A 9,263-nucleotide genomic window follows, 5' to 3' on the forward strand; every position below is an offset into this window, starting at 1 on the left:
TGTCCACATCCCCGACCCTGATGTGGCGGTCAGGGAAGAAGGTCCCGGCCTGCAGCCTCTGGCACACGGAGGAGTTCCGGTACACCCTGGCGTCGTGTGCCTTGCCGGACCAGCCCACATCAATGTACGTGAACTGGCCCCAGTGGTCAGAAACGGCCTGCAGGAGCACAGAGAAGTACCCCTTGTGGTTCACGTACTGGGAGGCCTGGTGTTTTATTGCAAGATTACAACTATCTTTATACCCTCTAAACTCCCCAGAAGTCCACATCCTGCTTTTTTACAAACTGCTTTTTCGCAGTTCCAAACACACAATTCTAGAAGGTTGTTGACTCAGGCAGATGTTGTTATTGTTGGCTCAGGACTCTTGATTGGTTTTGTCCTTGGGATGCCCTGTCACGTGGCCAAAGCACTATATTTGTTGATTCTCTACAGATCTCCCCACGCCGAACTGGTTCCCGATGGATCAGTAGCAGTCCAGCGTGGAGAGCTTCCAGAGGGCGATGGACACACGTTTCTGGAGGGGGATGGCGGGCCTCATGTGAGTGTCCCAGCGCTGCAGAGCAGGAGCAAGCCATTTGCAGAGCTCCAGGAAGGTGTCCATCTTCATCTTGAAGTTCTGGGTCCACTCCTGTCTCCCAAGCGCTCCAGGACGATGCGGTCCCACCAGTCGCTGCTGCTGTCCAGACGCCAGATGTGGCTGGGCACGCTGGCATCCGGGCGCCGCTGCGGCTCCTCCTCGGCCCCCAGGGAGGCCAGGCGGAGAGGTAGGGGGCTGACGTGCACCAGGTGGTGCCAGGCAGCCTCCAGCCATTGCTGGCAGGCTTGCAGCAGCAAGTCCACAAACTGCACCAGAAAGCCTAGGGCGAGCTCTGGCTCTATGTTGCCACCTGCAGCGGCGTCCCCGAAGGGAACCACCGACACAGACGGGCGCAGAGAAAAATGCTTTGCAGTCCCTCGGCGAGGTAGGCAAGCAAGCGGAAAAGCTGAGAACAAGCTGTCCGGGGGGGGTCCCTTTAAGCACGAGCCTCAGATAGCCTCAGACAGCAGCCACACAAAGCAACTACTGACCTGATGCCCTGCCGGAACCGGTTTCAGCTGCCCTTAAGTGCGCCCCTGCGTCCAATCAGTGTGGACGCGCTAGTTCGAATTAGCAAAACGCTAATTCAAACTAGTTTTTAAGTCTAGATGCGCTAATTCGAATGAGCTAGTTCGAATTAGCGCTGTAGTGTAGACATACCCTATGAGATAAGGTTTTGGGGTGTTTTTGTGGGCCTCCACTTTTGTATTTGTTGTGCCAGAGCGTGGAACAGTCTTGACACTTCTATGGTCACGCCTAGGAAATGATTCTGAGCAAAGAAGAAGGAAGAGAACATTACTCTGTCCCGTCATACGCTCCCACCGCCCCACACACCACCCCAAGAAGACTCCAGTCATTTAAAAATGCAGTGTGAAATATTTTATTCAGAGAAGGGGGACAAAACTCTCTCTCCATGCTGTGAGGTGTCCCCTTGTGCATTACTTCGGCACAGAATATTTATCAAATTCGGCAGCACCCATATCCTTCGCTGCATCCAATGTACAATCGTACTGTACATAAAAGGTCGAGTACGGGCAGACAAGGACCCCATTCGCCGCTACCACACCTAGAAGGTGGTGTACCATCACCTGCACAAGAGAAAAAGCAATGATTGGTGGATAGCCAGCACTGCAAATGGAGTATCATCAGTGGACTAGGAACTCTTGCTTGCCTCCATGGTCAATGTTGTTAAATGTGTGGTGCCTAAACTTCAGTGGTGCAGTGAGGTGGAGTGGAGGGGCAGTTGCTCCTGGGCTCCATACTAGCGGGGCACCAAGTTAGTTCCCCTCCACTTCCCTTGTCATCCCCAACTTGCCTGTTCCTCCTCTGCCTGCCATCACCTGGACAACTCTCCTCCATCTCTACCGGCAGGTTAGTGCTTACGGGAGCCCAGCCCCAAACTGGAGGGGGTGGGGGAAGACATGGTACAAGCTCCCCTCCCCCTTTCAGGGTTGGACACAGATGTGCCCCAGGTTCAGTCTGGAGTGCTTCCGTGCAGCGGTGGGGCACAAATTTGGCCTTTCCCCCCAGGCGCTTAACACCCATGCTACACCTCTGCTAAATTTTCACTCTTAAGCCTTGATAGAGTCAGAAAGAAGAGAAGCAGGCTTTGAGGGGCCAGGGCTCTCCCCTGGCCACTGACTCCACTCTTGGGTGTTCAGCACATCTTTGACGTTCACGTTCCAGTTCTGAAACAGGGAGGAAGGTGGATGCGAGCATGAAGCCCAGAAGTGGGGGATGCTCCATTGGGAAGAAAATCAGCTTGTCGGCACATAAAGAGGAACAGGGTGACACATACATTCATTCAGCACCAAGGGAAGATGGTTCACATTACAAAACATTGGTTACCAGACTGTTTCGTAACGAACAATGAGTGCTGGGAGAGACAGCACACCCAGAACCACTCTGTACACTTAGGCTCCTGGCTACATACACAACACTTGAAGGACTCTAATGACACAGCTGCAGCCTTGTCGCGGAGCCCATGGATATGTCGGTGTAGAGAATGGATAAGCTGATGGAATGGTTTCTCCCAGTGGTGTAACACCTCTCCAAGAGGTGTTAGCTAGGTCAGTAGAGGGATTCTTCCATTGACCGAGCTCTGTTTAGAGCAGGGGAGAAGTTGGCTTAACTTCCTCACTCAGGGTACCTTTACACTGCGGAGCTATTACGTGATACTTCTGGTATCTCGAAATAGCTATTCCACATCTTTTGAGCAAACCCATTATTGTAAAAAATCTGACGTCCCTGTAAGCCTCGTTCCATGACGAGTAAGGAACATTTTGGAATAGAGCTGTATTTCGAAATTAACTCGAAATAAGCTACATAATTTGTGTTGCTCAGATCGGGTAGCTTATTTCAAGCTATGGGTGCTGTGAAGACGCACTGTCAGGGATGTGGATTTCTCACAACCCTGCGCGATGAAGCTGAGTTGGACTAACTTTTGTAGTGTAGACAAAGCATGAGGCAAAGTATTAGATTGGCTTGTGTACAGAAACCAGACTCATCAAAAAAAGGGATAAAGAATAAGTCAGAAAATATCTTATTGCTTCTATATAAAGCCATGGTACACCCACATCTTGAATACTGTGTATAGATGTGGTCGCCTCATCTCAAAAAAGATATATTGGCATTGGAAAAGGTTCAGAAAAGGGCAACAAAAATTATTATGGGTTTGGAACGGGTCCTACGTGAAGAGAGATTAAAAAGACTTGGATTTTGCAGCTTAGAAAAGAGAAGACCAACGGGGGTCTATAAAATCATGACTGGTATGGAAAAAGTGATTAAGGAAAAGTTATTTACATATTCTCACACTATAAGAACTAGGGATCACCAACTGAAATTAATATGCAGCAGATTTAAAACAAACAAAAGGATGTTTTTCTTCCCTCAGCACACAGTCAATCTGCGGAACTCCTTGCCAGAGGATGTGGTGAAGGCTAGGACTTTAACAGGATTCAAAAAAGAGACAGATAGATTCATGGAGGTTAGGTCCATCAATGGCTATTAGCCAGAATGGGTAGGAATTGTGTCCCTAGCCTCTGTTTGTCATGGAAATGGGTGACAGGAGAGGGATCACGTGAGGATTACCTGTTGTGATCCCTCCCTTTGGAGCATCTGGTATTGGCCGAGTGGAGTGAAGGGTTCTCAGGGAACCCTTAGTCTCACTTCACAGAACCCTGGGGTTCCACAGAGCACCAGTTGGGAAACACTGCCATACAGCATAGAACAGTGTATATTTGATCCTTATCTTACAGTATATTTGGCAAACTCCTTGGCTAAAGTAACCCAGTGTAGCTCCCCTGTATAAAATGAGCCGAGAATCGGGTTCTAAATTGTGGGACTTGAAGCATCAATCAACTCGTGAGCCACTTCACAAATTTTGGTAGGTGGTCATGGGCCGGTTCAGGGCCTGCCAGGAAGGGCAGAGCCTTGAGTGGAAGGGGTAGAGCTGGGATGACAGAGAGAGAGAAGGTGTGTGTGCAAGAGAGAGACTATGTGTCACAAAGTTTGTCTATCGCACACAGATCAAGTGTGTGTGGCACAAAGATGTGAGAGTGTATGCGGTAGTGATGGTGTGTGTGGAACAGAGACTGGGAGGACATGTGTGGGAGGCACAGAAATAGTGTGGCATAGACTCTGTGTGTGTATGTGACAGTGACGTAAAGAGTGTGTGTGATGGCGAGGTGTCTGAGAGAAACCACGTTCTGTCTCTTTAAGGGAAATCTAACCTGCTCTGTTGTCTCCCCACACTCCTGTTCTGTGCTCCTCTGAGTCACATGCTTCAGAGTGGAGCAGCTGTAAGTATGCACCTCTGGTAATCAGTTGGGCACACTGGAGAGAATCCACTTACCACTGCCCTTGGTGCTACTGCAACAGGAAACATAAGCAATAATAATCCCTACAGGCTACTTTGTCTCTCACCTGGAGCAGCATGGAAGAGAAGGAGGGTCATAATAAGGAACACGTAGAGGCCCTTCATATCGGGAGCTCAGCTGCGATCTCAGTGTCACTGCAGAGAAGAGGCGCCACTGCAGAGGAGTGAGATGGAGGAGGAGACAGGGAGCCCCAGTATTTATAGAGCTCTGTGGACTGAGAAGCATCGACCCATGGGATTGTAGGTGCCCCAGATGCATTCTGTAGCCAGAAGGCCTTGTAAATAGCTCCATGCATCACTTGCCCTGAACAATCACCCAGAGTTTCATACGTAAGCACAGGAGCTAACAATTCTCCTCCATACAGACGGCGCGGCTACAGGAGGAGTGCTGGCCGTAGTACAGTGGTCTTGTGATGGAACAGTTGGCTCCACTAGACAACTAGTGTGAAAGGGGTGTGAAAGTTGATAAAACAAGTGAAGGACAGAACACAATAGAAATAAAATCTTTTAGTAAATACCAGACCTTTCAAACACTGCCCTCTGGTTAGAATGTCTTCCCTGTGCAGTGTTAAATCTCATTTCTATTCCTAATTCCTCTCAGACCACACCGATGCCCCACCTGGTTCCTTTCTCTCCTGGATTTTCCCCTTCCTCCTATCCCTACCTCAGACCTAGCACCCTGATTGTCTGCTTCTTCCTCTCAGGCCTGATCTATACTAGACCAGGCAGGTCGGTTTAAGGTACAGGGCATCCCCACTATAAGTCGCCCCGGTATACATCCGTTCCACACTAAAGTCACTGACACTTGCAAAATACAAAATGCATAGCTGAAGTCAGTTTACCTCAAGCCAGGCTGTGGCAGCGTCCACCCAGAGGGAGGCTGTAGCGGGTTTTAAGGGTGCGAGCCCCACACCCCAGATCCCCCGGGCTGGGCCGGCGGGGTGGGGTGGGGCTCCGCGAACCCACCGCCTTCCGAACGCCCAGTTACCCTGCCCTCCGGGGTTCACGGGCGAGTCCGGGCCCGGGTGCGATCACCCCTCGCCCCGAGTAGGGCCGAGGGGGCTCGGCGGACCCGGGCCTGTAACTTCCCAGGCGGCCCCCGGCCGAGGGTCCGACCGGGGCTCTTGAGCCGTCCCTCTAGTCTTTGCCCCCTTGTCTTGCTGCCCCTCTCCGCAGGGAAGGGGAGGGGTGGTGTGTGCGACCGTCGCCGCCTTGTGGACCTACACTGAGGTCGGGGCGTGGGGGAGTGGGGGACCCGGGCCCGCCCTCACCACCGGGTCCCAGCCCGAGGCCCTAAGTGGGATGGGTGCTTTAAAGCGCTCCCCCCACGGCAGGCGGGGCAGCCGCTCGAAACTCGCCTGCCCACGGGTGCCAGGACGGCCCCGCCTCGGACTCCTTCCACTCCCGCTGCGCCGGTCCCCCGGGCCGGTGCAGAGTCAAATCACTTACCCCGTCGCAAATGCCGGGCTCGTCCCAGGGCAAGTCTCCAGTTGCCGGGGTCGTCCCCTTTTGTCGCCTGGAAGGCCGGGTGCTTGGGATGCCGGGAAGCCAGGGTGGCTGCCCGCTCGCTTCCCCCTGCCTGGGCGTCTCGGCACCCCTGTTATGGGCGCAGACGGGTGACGTCAGGGGCGTCAGCCCCGCCCCCTCCAGAGGGTTCCCGCGCAGCTCTCGCCGAAGCGCGCCCGCAGCTTCCGCCCTGGGCGCAAACTGGGGCGCCCTCGCCAGACGTCTCCCGGGCTCCCGGGGCTTCCCCCGTTTCCTCTGGCGCGCGCCCGCCCCCGCCTTTGGCCGCGGCGGAGCCGCGCCGAGCGGCTTCTGGCCGTCCCTGGCCGCCGCTTTCCGCTGGGGAGGGGGGGCCTCCCCCGCTCCTAGTGCGGACCCTGCTGGGTCCGTCACAGAGGCCGACAGGAGGACACTCCTGTCAGCTTCCCTTCCTCCTTGCAGCGTCAGGGGTACCAGATGCTGGCAGGGGCTGCCCTCAGTGTTCGATTTATGGGTCTACATTACACCCACTAAATCAAATGCTAAAAGATTCACCTCCAATCTTCTCACTAGTGCAGAGAGGAACTGCCCTTTTCTGAATTCTTGTTACTAGGCCTTACTTCAATCTCCTGGCCCACTAACTTCATCACCCATCCACCATGACCATCACACCAACCGGCACTGAACCCAAATGTACACATGGTACGTGTGCAAATTAGAAGTTGTTTCCTCTTAGGTACACCTCTCTGACAGGCAGAAAAAACTGGATGAATGATTGCAGCCCTGAACATACATAAAATCTTCATATAGTCATTTCCCTACTTGAATTACACTGGGGATTCACATTTCATTCCCCTCAAAGCTTAGTCCAATCTAACTTGATTTAATCAATACTTTCTTACACTGTGGTCAAGACAAAGCCTTTATACTTTGACACCTGCTAAACTTATGGGCTACGTCTAGACTGGCATGATTTTCCACAAATGCTTTTAGCGGAAAAGTTTTCTGTTAAAAGCATTTGCGGAAAAGCACTTTTTGCGGGAAAACATCCGTGCCAATCTAGACGCGCTTTTGCGCAAAAAAGCCCCGATCGTCATTTTCACGATGGGGGTTTTTTGCACAAAAGAAATCTGAGCTGTCTACACTGGCCCTTTTGTGCACACACAGTGTGCTTACAGTAGAGTTAAACAGAGGCAATATGATATTTCCGCTCGGCTAAGTCTAGACTGCTTTCTTCTGCCGAAAGAAGATATGCACATTTGGAGCTAATTTGCATATCTTCTTACTATCGGGTTATTGGAAGAGGTTTTGTTGAAAAAGAAAGCAGTCTAGACATGGTTCTTTAGGAAAAAACCCCCCCTTTTTCAAAAGAACCCTTCATATCCCATTTTTTTAGGGAAAAGGGTGCTTCCGAAAAAGGGGTGTTTTCCTGAAAGAACCGCATTTAAACTGCTTTCTTTTTTGACAAAACCTCTTCTGATGACACAATCGGAAGAAGATATGCAAATTAGCTCTGAATTTGCATATCTTCTTTCAGCAGAAGAAAGCTGTCTAGGGGAGCTATGTCTACACTGCAGCTTCTTGTGCAAGAACAGCCAATCTTGTGAAAAACTTGCCGTCTGTTTACACTGCACGAGCGTTCTTGCGCTAGTAAATTTACAGTCTAGCGTTGTAAAACAGGGCTTATTCCAGAAGAGTCATTCCTCTCCTCATGAGGAATAAGCCCTCTTGAGCAAGAGCTCTTCCACAAGAGGGCAGTGTAGACAGGCAACATGAATTTCTTGCGCAAGAAGCCCCTATGGTTAAAATGGCCATCAGAGCTTTCTTGCTCTAAGTCGAGATAGCATGTCCACATTAAGGGAGCCTGCTTCAGACGTATTTTGAGGCTTCCTTGTAGCGTGGACATGCTATTTCGAAATAGCTATTTCGGGAGTTATTATTTTGAAATAAGTTACTTTGAAATAATTTCCTAATGTAGAGAATGCCCTTAGGTGCCACAGGACTACTCATTTTTTTAAGTGTAGATAATGATACTTTACTTATATCAGGTCACTAGGTGGCACAGCCACGGGGCAGATGGACTCCACCTTTCAACAGCAAGCTGCACATGAACCTCACCCACACTCTCGGCCATACACATGCATGCACCCGGCTGTGGTGTCCATGAAGCTCACACTACTGGGCCCTCTCTTGTGGGGGTGAACAGTGCTCAGGCCAGCACTTCGTAAGTCTGGCAGAAGCAGTCCAGGGAAAACAAGGCGCGAGGAGGCAACGAGGGACAGCGACCAGCTTAGGTTGCTCCGGACTCGCTGGCAGGCATGTGGATTGCATTGGACAGCAACAGCCCAGGCGTGACTTGCTTTTCCCTCAATGGTCTGCAAGCCAAATTCAGGCTTGCCTCCAGCTTCCACTGCCAGGGCCCAGATGTGGAGAAACTTGGGCGCAGGACTGACACGTTGTCTGCCATAGTGGAGGCTTAACCCTCCTCACATGTCTTCAGCAAGCCCCACATCTCAACCATGGGCTCTGTCACTGCGCGTCCTTGGCCCAGAGCTGAGGAAAGCAGCAGCTCTCTGTTCCAGCTCCCTATCCCTCCAATGGAGGCTATCAACCCCTTGCAGCAGTCTCTCCCCATCTAGCCCAAGCCAGGCCCAGAGGGAGCTCACCACTGCATCATGGGACCTGTAGTTCGTCCTAGCCAGCATAGAGCACACAGAGGTCTGGCTAATCAGAATACCTCTGGAAGGATTCAGATACTCTTCTTATAGGGAGGGAGGGAGGGAGGACGGGCAGGTGGGCTGGGGTGGGGTGGGCTGGGGTGAGGGACTACAGATGTAACATATTTCCTTCTCCAGCTGGGGAGGTACACCTATCAGAAAGGCAGCATGGCCCTGTGACTAGGGCATGTAACTAGGATCCAAGAGAAAATGGGTTCTGTTCCTGATTCGGCTGCTGAGTGACCTTACAGAGGTGCTTCTGGTTCACTTATGAGGATAATAAAATCTTTGAGCAGGGGCCTGTCTCCTGTCATGTCTTTGACCTTCCTTCAGTAGATGCCCTGGGTTGCAGGTTGGGGAGGGAGGATAGCAGTGCTTTGGAGCTGTCTGGCTTAAACAAATGGCATCTTGTTTTCCCCCCCCCAAGGAGGACCCCAAGAAAAAGGCATGTGCGGACGGGGAAGAGGTTTTTGAAGGGTTTTTTTTGAAAGAAGAGGCCTCCAGGAAAAAGCACAGATGCCCTAGTGGCTACTCCATCCATAGTAATTGCAACTTAAATGTGAGATAGCATCCGAACAATGTGGACGCTATCTTTCAAAAAAGCAGATTG

The 9,263-nt window shown here is 51.5% G+C and overlaps 1 long non-coding RNA gene across 1 annotated transcript; it reads right to left on the minus strand.

The window, feature by feature from the left end:
* Positions 1-1,441: 1,441 nt before the first annotated feature.
* LOC142827547 (uncharacterized) lies at positions 1,442-4,846 on the minus strand. The gene is made up of 2 exons (XR_012902215.2): positions 4,502-4,846; positions 1,442-1,665 (listed from the first exon to the last, which is right to left on the minus strand). It is a non-coding gene; the product is annotated as an uncharacterized LOC142827547 (long non-coding RNA).
* Positions 4,847-9,263: the final 4,417 nt, after the last annotated feature.

This window comes from Pelodiscus sinensis, chromosome 3 (genome assembly GCF_052426305.1).
Source record: "Pelodiscus sinensis isolate ZL-2025 chromosome 3, ASM5242630v1, whole genome shotgun sequence".
Classification (NCBI taxonomy): domain Eukaryota; kingdom Metazoa; phylum Chordata; order Testudines; family Trionychidae; genus Pelodiscus; species Pelodiscus sinensis.